This window comes from Chrysochloris asiatica, unplaced genomic scaffold, assembly GCF_000296735.1.
Source record: "Chrysochloris asiatica unplaced genomic scaffold, ChrAsi1.0 scaffold00166, whole genome shotgun sequence".
In the NCBI taxonomy this organism is placed as follows: Eukaryota; Metazoa; Chordata; class Mammalia; order Afrosoricida; family Chrysochloridae; genus Chrysochloris; species Chrysochloris asiatica.
Window position 1 is genome coordinate 45,827 of NW_006408684.1, and position 10,713 is coordinate 56,539.

The 10,713-nt window shown below is 43.5% G+C and overlaps 1 pseudogene; it reads right to left on the reverse strand.

Annotated features, from left to right (window-relative positions):
* Positions 1–501: 501 nt before the first annotated feature.
* Positions 502–5,118, reverse strand: LOC102841779 (annotated as a pseudogene).
* Between the last annotated feature and the right edge of the window lie 5,595 nt (positions 5,119–10,713).

The window sequence follows — 10,713 nt, forward strand, 5'->3', positions numbered from 1 at the left end:
ACAGACAAAAAGTTTAGTCATCTACTTCTAAAAAACAGACAGTAAACCTCCAGTGGATCACAAAAGTCTATCCAGGCTATACTGTGTTCCATTGTGGGTGGGTCCCTATGATTCAAGGACAAGGCCATGGCAGCTAACAGTTACATCCCTCGATTGCCTTGTCTGTAAGCTGGGGGTAATGAGAGCACTCACTTTAAATGGGTTATTATTATTATTTTTTAAACCATACATCCTTTTTATTGTTAAGTCAAAGAGGTATCAAAATTAAAAGCAAAAATTACAGGGTAAGACTTAACATAGCTATTAGGAGCATCAAAGGAAGTGAAAATGGGACCAGGCGCAGGGCAATATGAATGAATGAACGCGGGAAGGCAAGGATGGGGAGAACAGTGAGCATGTGGCTGAAGATACTAGGGGAGAGGATCTGGTGAAAAATATGACCTTAGACAAGCGCCTAGGTAAAGAAATAATGGGATGACATTTCTAAGCCCCACTATGTGCTTAAGAGTCATCCTCTCCTTCCTCAGCCTCTTTTTCATCATCCTTGATCAACTCCAGCTGGTCATCCCCCATCTTCATTATCATCATCATCCAGTAGGTCTCCCTCCTCAGCAGAGTCATCTGCAACCCCCTCAGACTCCATCTTCACATTAATCTCATCTTTCTTCAGGGAGCTGCTGCTCTGCTCCTCTTCGGATTTATCATTCTTCATCTCTACTCCTTGTTTGCTTTGCTCCTTTTCAATTTTTTCCAGGCTTTCCAGTAGAGAATCCACTTTTTGTTTAATCTGGGTCAACTCCTTCTTAATGGTCTGAAGGTCATCTCCTTTCAATTTTCCAGACTTGGAAGAAGATCCCCTCTGTCCACTTTTAGAATTGAAGCCACTTTTGCTCCTCCGTGAGGTGTTTCCTGATACACGCTGGCGTTTTGAGGGCACTACAGCCCACACAATAGGAGGAGGAGGAGGAACACATGCTGGACAGCTGGACATCCTGTCATAAAAATCCCGCCGAAAGTCATAGTCCAAGTCAAAAGAAAAGCTGAGTAGAGGGGACAGAGAAGGGTGTTCTGGTACTGACCCGTACATCTCCGCTGCAGATCGTTTCATACCTGTTTTTCCTCTGTTCACTTTTGGCTCTGCAGCCAGATTAATATCTAAAACCTGGCCAGCTATCATTCTGCCATCCTCTCCTGCCACAGCCCGGGCATTTCTCTCATTAACATACTGAACAAAGGCAAAGCCTAAAGGGTTATTAAAGGTTTGGTTGAATAATGCTCTCAGCAAACTCAATACGTGCTTTATGAAACAGTAAGAAATCCCATTGGGCTACTCAATAATTTCTTCCTTTATAATTTTATTTCCTCCTTGATATCTGATAGCAAATCAGTTCTACCTGTTAGGGTTTCCCTGCAAGCCTTTGTCCCAACAAAAACCATTGTCAGTCCTCATTGAAGCCTCATCCTCAGCTTTTACTTGTTGTTGTTGTTAAGTGCCGTCAAGTCGTTTCCAACCCATCGCGACCCTGTGTAGGGTTTCCAAGGAGCAGCTGGTGAGCTTGAACCACTGACCTTGCAGTTCAAATGACTTTGCAGTCTGACACATTAGCCTATATTGCCATACCAGGACTTAGCTGGCTACAATTCCTAAAGTCCTTTGGTTCCAGTTTTCATCAGAAGAAGAGATTCTCCAATAACAGAGAAAGCAAGTCCTTCTACAAAGCTCTGCACAGTGTGTGACAGTTAAGCTGAGAGAGGGAGTTAGTGTGGTCCTCAGACAGTTGGCAGGGTCTCTGTGCATGGGAAGAGGAGGAAGGCAGAGGTAAAGGCCAGGTGTTGCAATAATCCCCCACTGTGGCAAATGCTTCGTATGAGCAGGGATTGATAGAATTATGTTCCCTACTTTGAGCTCTGGTAGTGTAGTGGTTACGAATCGGGCTGCGAACCTTAAGGTCAGCAGTTGGAAACTACCAGCCGCTCCGTGGGAGAAAGATGAAGCTTTCTACTCCCGTAAGGATTTACACCCTCGGAAACCCTGTACAGGGTCGCTATGGGTCGGAACCGACTCGATGGCACTTAACAACAACAACAACTGACACTAATCGCGTTCCTATTTCTGCATTCCCCCTTTCTATTCTTAAACAGAGTCCTGGTATAGCACTGTGAGTTAATGCGCTAGACTGCAAAGTTGCTCTGAACTGCAAAGTTGGTGGTTCAAGCTCACCTGTGATTTCTTGGAAACCCTATACAGGGTCTCCATGGGTTGGAATCAACTCGATAGCGCTTAACAACAACAAATTTTTAAATAATTGAGATGGGGGTAGGAGCAAGACATGTCCTTTCTATTGTCAGTAACTAGAGATTTCTTTGGGAGGGTGGAGAGGGAAGGAGTGAAAATTGGTCCTGGACATCAGAGTGAGCCTGCAGTTGGCGTGTGTGTGTGTGTGTGTGAAGAGGGTAACAGCAGACAGCTTTCTCCCAGAGGAGATTGGGTGGCTACAGCCCTGGGCTGGCTAAGAGGGCAGTTGAGCGAATGGAACAGCAGGTGAAACCCCTGGAGCCCTGCCCTACAGTAGGAAAGCTGCCATTGATGGGAAGCCCCCCTGGGAATGTAGGCCTGGGACACCTGGGACCAGAACTCTGTATTACAATTTCTGTCTTGCTCAGTCTTTAAAAGGTACTTCCTATCTTGAGCCAATCTACTCAACTGGCCAAATTCTAGGTTTTAAAATTATGTAATATAATCACAAATGGCTAAGCATGCAGCTACTAATTGAAAAGTTGGTGGTTGAAATCTACCCAGAGGCCCTCAGAAAAAAGACTTGATCATCAGTTTATGAAATGTCACACCAGGAAACCCCAATGGAGCATAGTTGTACTCTGCACACATGGATTACCTTAAGTTGGAATTGACTTGATGGTCACAGATTTTTGCGTTGTTATTGCTGTTCTTGCTGCTGCGTGACACTGAGTAAGTTCCAACTCATAGAGACTCTGTATAGGCTTTCCGAGGCCTCATCTTTTTCCTGCAGTGGATTCGAACTTCTGACCTTGCAGTTAGCAACCCAAAGCGTCAGAACCCCTATACTACCAGTGTTCCTATTATATTTTAAAAAGTAATAATTATTACATAGTCACTTTTTACAAGAACATAAGAAAATACCCTTCAAATATTCCAAATCTTATCTTGCAAATACTTATTTACAAACACTGTTTTTTCTCCGGACTGAGATTTTCATTCGTATTTCTTTTCTCTTTCATCCTTCTTAACTTTCATTGTGAACTCACTCCCACATTAAGTAAATTCTTTTTTAGAAAGAGATACATGTAGGCAGAATGAGAGGATTTTTACAAACTTAGCAAAAATTTATAAGCTGAATTCCATCCACAGCCCTGGGGGTGGACATGTTGCATGTCGGTCTGATAGCTCCCATCCCTGACTCTGTGAAAAGCAAAGACACATACAAGTGAGTCATCTGAGCCCACGCAGCATTCTGCAAGGCCTGGCCACAGCTTTTCCTTCCAGCTCCATGTCTTCAGCTTCAAAGGCAACTCTGTTACCTAAAGATTTACAAGGATTATTATGCTATGCATGTGAAAGTTAGATAGTGAATAAGGAAGACCATAGAAGAATTGATGCACTTGAGTTATGGTGTTGGAGAAGAATATTAAAAGTATCATGGACAGTCAGAAGAACAAACAAATTTGTGTAGGAAGATACACAACCAGAATGCCCCTTAGAAGCCAGGATGTCAAAGACTGTCTTTGAAACTTCAGATATATTATCAGGAGGGACCAGTCCCTGGAGAAGGACACTCTGTTCAGTAAAGTGCAGGGTCATTAAAAAAGAGGAAGACCCCCAACTAGGTGGATTGGCACAGTAGCAGCTCAAAAGGATGGCATAGGACTGGGCAGTGTTTTGTTCTGTTGTGTCTAATGTCGCTATGAGTCAGAACTGACTTGATGGTACCTAACAACAGCAACAACAAGGCTGCATTAGGGGCAGGGTGAGGGGGGTGCCTGTAAATAAAGTTAATTAAACATCTGTATGTTTTTCTATGAGGGGTTGCTTTAATTTTATTCTTGTTGTTGTTGTTGTTAAGTGCCTTCAAGTCAGTTTCGACTCATAGCAAACCTGCATAAGATTTCCAAGGAACAGCTGCTGGACTTGAACGGCCAACTTTTCAGTTAGCAGTCCAGAGCTTATCCCACTAAACTGTACAATGGACTTCCTGGATGATGCCAACAGTCTAGCCAAAAGGTTGGCATTTGATCCACCTGGGTACCTTGGAAGAAAAGACTGGCAATCTTCTTCCAAAATATCAGCCACTGAAAACTCAATGGAGCAGAGTTCTACTCTGAAACTGGGGCCAACATGAGTTGGAACTGATTCATGGCAAATGGTCTGGTTGTAAGTTATATAAAGATTCTTTGATATTTCCCCATGTATTGAAATAAAAGTTAATTTACCACACCAAAATCTGCAATCATTTTAGGCACTTGCCTAAGATTTTCTATGCTAATAAATGCCTTTTACTACACCTAGGCTCGTGTCCTTCCAAACTGACAAACAAAAGTTTGCCGAGACTACCGCTCACTCAGCGGATTGATTGTTTATGGATGAAAATCCTTCAAAATAAAAGGTCAGGAAGGTGGTGTCCCAAAGCACAAAGGAAAATAGATGGGCAGTTACTTAAAAAGTTTAACATACAGTTACCATGTGACCCAGCAACCTTAATCTTAGGTCAAGAAACTCGAAAACAGGAACTCAGCAGATACCCGTACACCAGTCTTCAATGCAGTAATTTTTTTGCAATAGTCAAAAGACGGAAACAATTTGAATGCCCATCAGCAAATGAATAAACAAAATGAGGTACAAACATATTATAGACTGCTGTTGTTGTTAGGTGCTGTTTAGTCTGTTCTAACTTAAGACTCTAGGTCAAACAGAACAAAACACTGCCCAGTCTATACCATCTTTACAATTGATGCTGTGTTTGAGCTGACTACAACCATTGTGCCAATCCATCTTGTTGGGAGTCTTCCTCTTTTTCCCCAACCCTCTACTTTACCAAGCATGATGTTTTTTTCTAGGGATCGGTCTGTCTCTTCTGATAACATGTCCAGTGGACTATTATTCATAACAAAAGAGAAATGAAGTTCAGATACATGCTGAGATGGGCAAACCTTGAAAACATAAAACAAATGGGAAAATACTGTATGATCCCATTTACAGGTAAGTGCATAGGGACTAAGGATCATTCATGGCTACCAGAGACTGGAGGTGGGTGAGATGGAGTTCTAAGTTTCTGTTGAGGGTGATAGGAACATTTGGGAATAGATCATGATATTGGTTGTGTGGTGAATATAATTAATGTACACATTAAAATGGTTGAGATCTCTGTTGGAAGAAGTGCATCCAGAGTGCTCCTTGGTGACCAGGATGGCCAAACTTCGTCTCTCATACTTCATGTTGTCAGGAGGGACCAGTCACTGGAGAAGGATATCATGTTTCGTAAGGTGGATGGTCAGAGAAAAAGAGGAAGGCCTCCAGCGAGATGGATTGGCAAAGTGGTAGCATCAATGGGCTCAAGTGTGGTAACAATTGTGAGGTTGACCCAGGACCAGGCAGTGTTTCATTCTGTTGTGCACAGGGTCTCTATGAGTGAGTACTGACTTGACTGCACCTAACAACAACAACAAAAACAAAAATGGTTGAAATGGTAATTTTTTTGTTATATATATTTTATTATACTAAAATGAAGAAAGAAATAAACTTGTATTGACATGCATGTACACACACAAACATTCACAGCTGGTGGGAGAAGAACCTCCTAGGATAAGAGGGACTCCTGCCATGTCCAGTTCTGGGACGTCTGGGTGGCTATGTTCTAGCACAGGTGAGAAGTGCCCAAATGGCCTCCTGAGCCACTTAATTTCCTGACACCCAGCTCCGATGATTAACCCTGCATATGAGTGACTCAGAAACAAAATGAAGGGAAATAAAGTTTGATTGATGATAATAGAACCTTTATTAGCATAGTAAGTGTTAGGCAAAAGCCAAAAATGATTGCATCCTTCAGTACAATTTAATAAACTTTTATTTCAATGTGTGAACCCAAAGGGGTAAAAATATTTCAAGCAGAAGGGAGAAGCAACTTTAAAGGTCATACCATCAAGTTGAATTTTATCAAAAATATAAAATCATAATAATTTTCTTTGATCTAGGAAGAAAGGCAAATTTCATAAACCTTATAAGTGAATTTGGAAGACAGCCGTCTTTTTGTCTTCAGCCCCTTTCTACTATATTTCCAACATCCTAACAGGTACATCCTAGTTCACTTCCAGGAGGCACAGGTTAGAATTTATTAGCCAGCAAACGGAAGAGAAGGGTTGGGAAGCTGAAGAGGCTCTTTGCCAATCTGTAGGGGTGGTGGAGTCAGCAGGAGTGAGTGGCTGGGAATCCAAGGTGCTGAACATTGGAGACATGCACCAATTGTAGGTCTATCTGGTGGTGTTTAGTCAACAAGGTTGTCATGTGAAGACATTCTGCAGCACCGGATCCAGACAGAGCACACAGGCCATCAATAAAGGTTTTTAGAATGAATGAATGAATGAATGCGTACCTTTGCACATGAAGGACAACACAGCTTAGCAAGCTGAAACAATAGCAAGTTCTTATCACCAGGCTCCCCCAGATGTGTTTCTGTTAGAGTTCACCTGCTACAAAGTGTTGAAGAGCCAAGAAGTCAGCTTGAGGACTAAGGTGTGCCTGACCCAAGACATGGTATTTTCAATAACCTCATATGTGTGTGAAAGCTGGAAAGCGAACAAGGAAGACCATAGAAGAATTGATGTATTTGAGTTATGGTGTTGGATGAGAATATTGAAAGTACTATGGGCTGCCAAAAGAATGAACAGATCTGTGTGTTGGAAGCAGTACAACCGGAACGCTTCTTGAAATCCTAGGATGGCCAGACTTTTTGTTTCTCTTATTTCGGACATATTATCAGGAGGGTCCAGTCCCCGGAAAAGGATATCATGTTTGGTAAAGTGGAGGGCTGGAGAAACACAGGAAGTCCCCCAGTGAGATGGGCTGTAACAGTAGCCACAGCAATGGACTCAAGTATAGCTAAGACTGTGAGGTTGGCACGGGACTGGGCAGCATTTCGTTCTGTTGTGCATAAGGTCACTATGAGTCTGCACTGACTAGGTGGTGCCTAACAATAAAAATTGTGTCCTGGCAGGCTTACTGGGCATTGCCCAGGGAGTTGACTCATTAAATAAATCACTTCTCTCATTCGTCACTACATGTTGCCCAGTAGTTAGGAGGCTTATGTTCTTGGAATTTCCCTACCTGCCCTGGGGTGGTGGTGAGGTGGTGGCACAGTGCTGAGAGATGTTTCTGCGTTCAAGAGGCAAATGACACAGGTGGGAGGGAGATGAGAAGGAGACCTGTGATCAAAATGAGATCCCTTTGCATCCGGGAAACAGAAGTCAAATTCCCGAGCCACCAAATTCTGCAGTCAGGTTTCAAAGTGTCACGAGGTGCATACTGCACAATTCACTGACCCACGTTGACTCTGACCTGACTTACAGGTGATGGAATCACCCCTGGTGTTGGGCCAGGAAGAAAAAAGAAGTCCTTGAAGGTAACCCTGTCTCAGGCTTGTTTTGCATTGTGAAATAATGAAACTTGTGTTGTGTCCACTTTCAACCCTAACCATGATTAATCAAAACCAAGTGCAAGAGGCAAGGTCCCCTCTTAATGTCTGTGACCCTGGTGGGCTCTGGAGCACCCACGTTACTGCTAACCTCTAACCCTGCAACTGTGACTCCCTCAGTCCCACAGGAATCCTCTCTACTGGGAGAACTCCACTTTCCAAAAACCTGTTCGTATCTCAACCAACTTCTTTTCATCTGTCCTTTGTGCTTATGGATGTGAGTGGCACTGATGATGAATTAAATCAAGTGTAACAATCCTATCCCTGAGACTCCTCATCTAAAGGGAGAGGACAGTGGCCCTCTCGGAATCCAGTGGGGTGCTGCCTTTTCTCCAGGCCTCTCCCTGAAGGACTGTCCTCTGCTTCTCTTGCTCTGACTATCCCAAGACCTGATGCTCAATTCTGTGTGTAGACAACCTGCATTGCCTGGTCTGATTGGGAGTTCCAGGACATGGATTCTAGAAATCAGTGACCAGAGTCCCTTTGAAGTGACTGACCACTGGAGATGGGCACTCTGGTCCATCACTGAGTCCTGCCAGACAGGCCCCCAAGGACACACAGCTTCCCCTCTGAGACACTGCCCTATGACTAGACATCAGCAAGAGCTCCGGGCTCGGCTACAAAAGAGTTCTCTTTCTGTAGCGTTTGAAAGCTTCTCTCTCTCACACCCATCCACACACGCTCTTTCTCTCTCACACACACACACTTTCTCACACATAACTCCTCTCTCACACCCATCCACACACGCTCTTTCTCTCTCTCACACACACACTTTCTCACACATAACTACTCTCTCACGTGTAGATACACACACTCTTTTCTCTCTCACACACCCTCATACTTACTGTTTCTCTCACAAACACACAGCAATTTCTCATTTTCTCCTAAGAATGTATAACTAGTCCATATGCCGTTGGAACTCCTGGGGCCTCCTTAATGGTGCCCTGGCCCCTGCACCTGAGCTTCTCTAACCCCCACCACCCCCACCCTGGCGGTACCCCCCAAGGCCCTTGGCCAGCTGTGATGTTGAAAGCTACCCTCAGGTTTCTTTCTCCGTCTACATCAAGGCCAGCCTTCCAGGCTCCCAGCAGCGTCTGCCAGGGAAGCAATGAGTGGGTGTTTTTAATTACTTTCCCCACCAGTAAGTGGTCAGCTCTAGAAATAATTACTTATTAAGCAATTTCTCTTTTTATCTGAAAGAATAAGGGTGTTCCTTTGGTTTAGGGAACAAAAAAGTTGTTTTTCATAAGTACTTGATTTAGAATTGTTTGCTAAAATTAAGCCCTTGTTCACTAGACATTTTTAGACTGAGTAATTTTTAACTCATGCCATATGATGAGTAATCTGTTTGATTTAGTAAAAACACATTACTTGTCATGTTTTTATATGGATGAAATTAAACTTTTTCTAGTACGCCATTGGCTCTCTTAGAGAAAGGAAATGTTTCAACCTGTGTGTGTGTGTGTGTGTGTGTGTGTGCTGTACAGTAAACCAGAGTCATCCAATCTCCACAAGGGGTGCAGCACACACAGGAATTTGAATCTCTGTCCTAGCTTGTGGGGCCAAAGCCTGCACGTTCACATCAATCAATATAAGGGCAAGGAGAGGTCGGGCAAGGTTTGCAAGCAGAGCACTGGATGGGAGTCAACATTTAGGAGGTCTGGGTTCTACTTTAACTAACTGGCTGTGTGACCTTGGAAAAGCCATCCAACTCATTCCACATACTGAGCACACCTTTACTCTGTACTAGAAGTGCTAGTATGGTACTGTAAGATAAACACTGGACTGCTAACCACAAGGTTGACAATTCAAACCCACCAGGTACTCCTCGGAAATCCTATACAGGGTTGCCATGAGTTGAAACTGACTCCATGGCACTTAGCAATAACAACAACAATTTCCTGTTACAGGCACTCCATTAGGCTCTGGAGTTACAATGGTATTTGTCATAGATGTGGATCCTTACTCTGTGGTGAAGTGGGAGATACAAAGAGCTATAGAGAAAGAATGAAAAGATAATAGTAAAAACAACTAGCACTTATTGTGTGCATTTAGTGTGCCAAGAACTGTTCTAATACAAACACATGAGTGCACACATACACATACATAGGGGTCCTGGTGTGGTGCTGTAGGGTATGCACTGGACTGCTAACCACAAGGTTGCTAGTCCAAACCCACCAGCTGCTCCTCAGAAAGCCTATACAGGCCAGTTGTGAGTTGGAACTGACTCAATAACATGTAATAACAATAGATGTATATATGGCGGTGGTAGTTATGTGCCATGGAGTCGGTTCTGACTCACAGCGACCCTGTACAGGGTTTCTGAGGCTGTAAATCTTTACAGGAGCAGAAAGCCTCATCTTTCTCCCACAGAATAGCTGGTCATTTCGAACTGCTGACCTTGAGGGTCGCAGCCCGATTCATAACCACTATACTACCATATATATATATAAACACATGAGGATAAGTCAGAAAATATTGCTACAAGATCATACATGTACCCATACCCACTGCCACTGAGTCAGCTCTGCCTCTCAGAGACCCTACATGGCACTCCTAAGGCTATAAATCTTCATGAATACCAACAGCTTCATCTGTCCTCCACTGAGACTTGGCAGGCTTGAACCACCACACTTCAACTGCCAGCCTTGCAGTTAGCAGCCCAAAGCTTAACCAACAGTGCCACCAGGGTTCCTTATAAAATAAAAGAAATCTTTATTAAACAAAGATATAAAAATGAGAAGCTACTGCTACTCGACATATCCTCCCCATCTATATGAAAGTAAGCAAAAAAAAAAAGTATTGCTGCTAGGATTCCAAGCAGTCTGGCAGCCTAGTAGTTACGAGTTGGACTGCTAATCTCACAGCCAGCAGTTTGAAACTACCAGCAGTTCTGTGGAAGTAAGATGAGGCTTTCTGCTCCTGTGAAGATCTACAGCCTTGGAAATCCTATGCAGGGTCGCTATGAGTTGGAACCAACTCCGCAGCATAT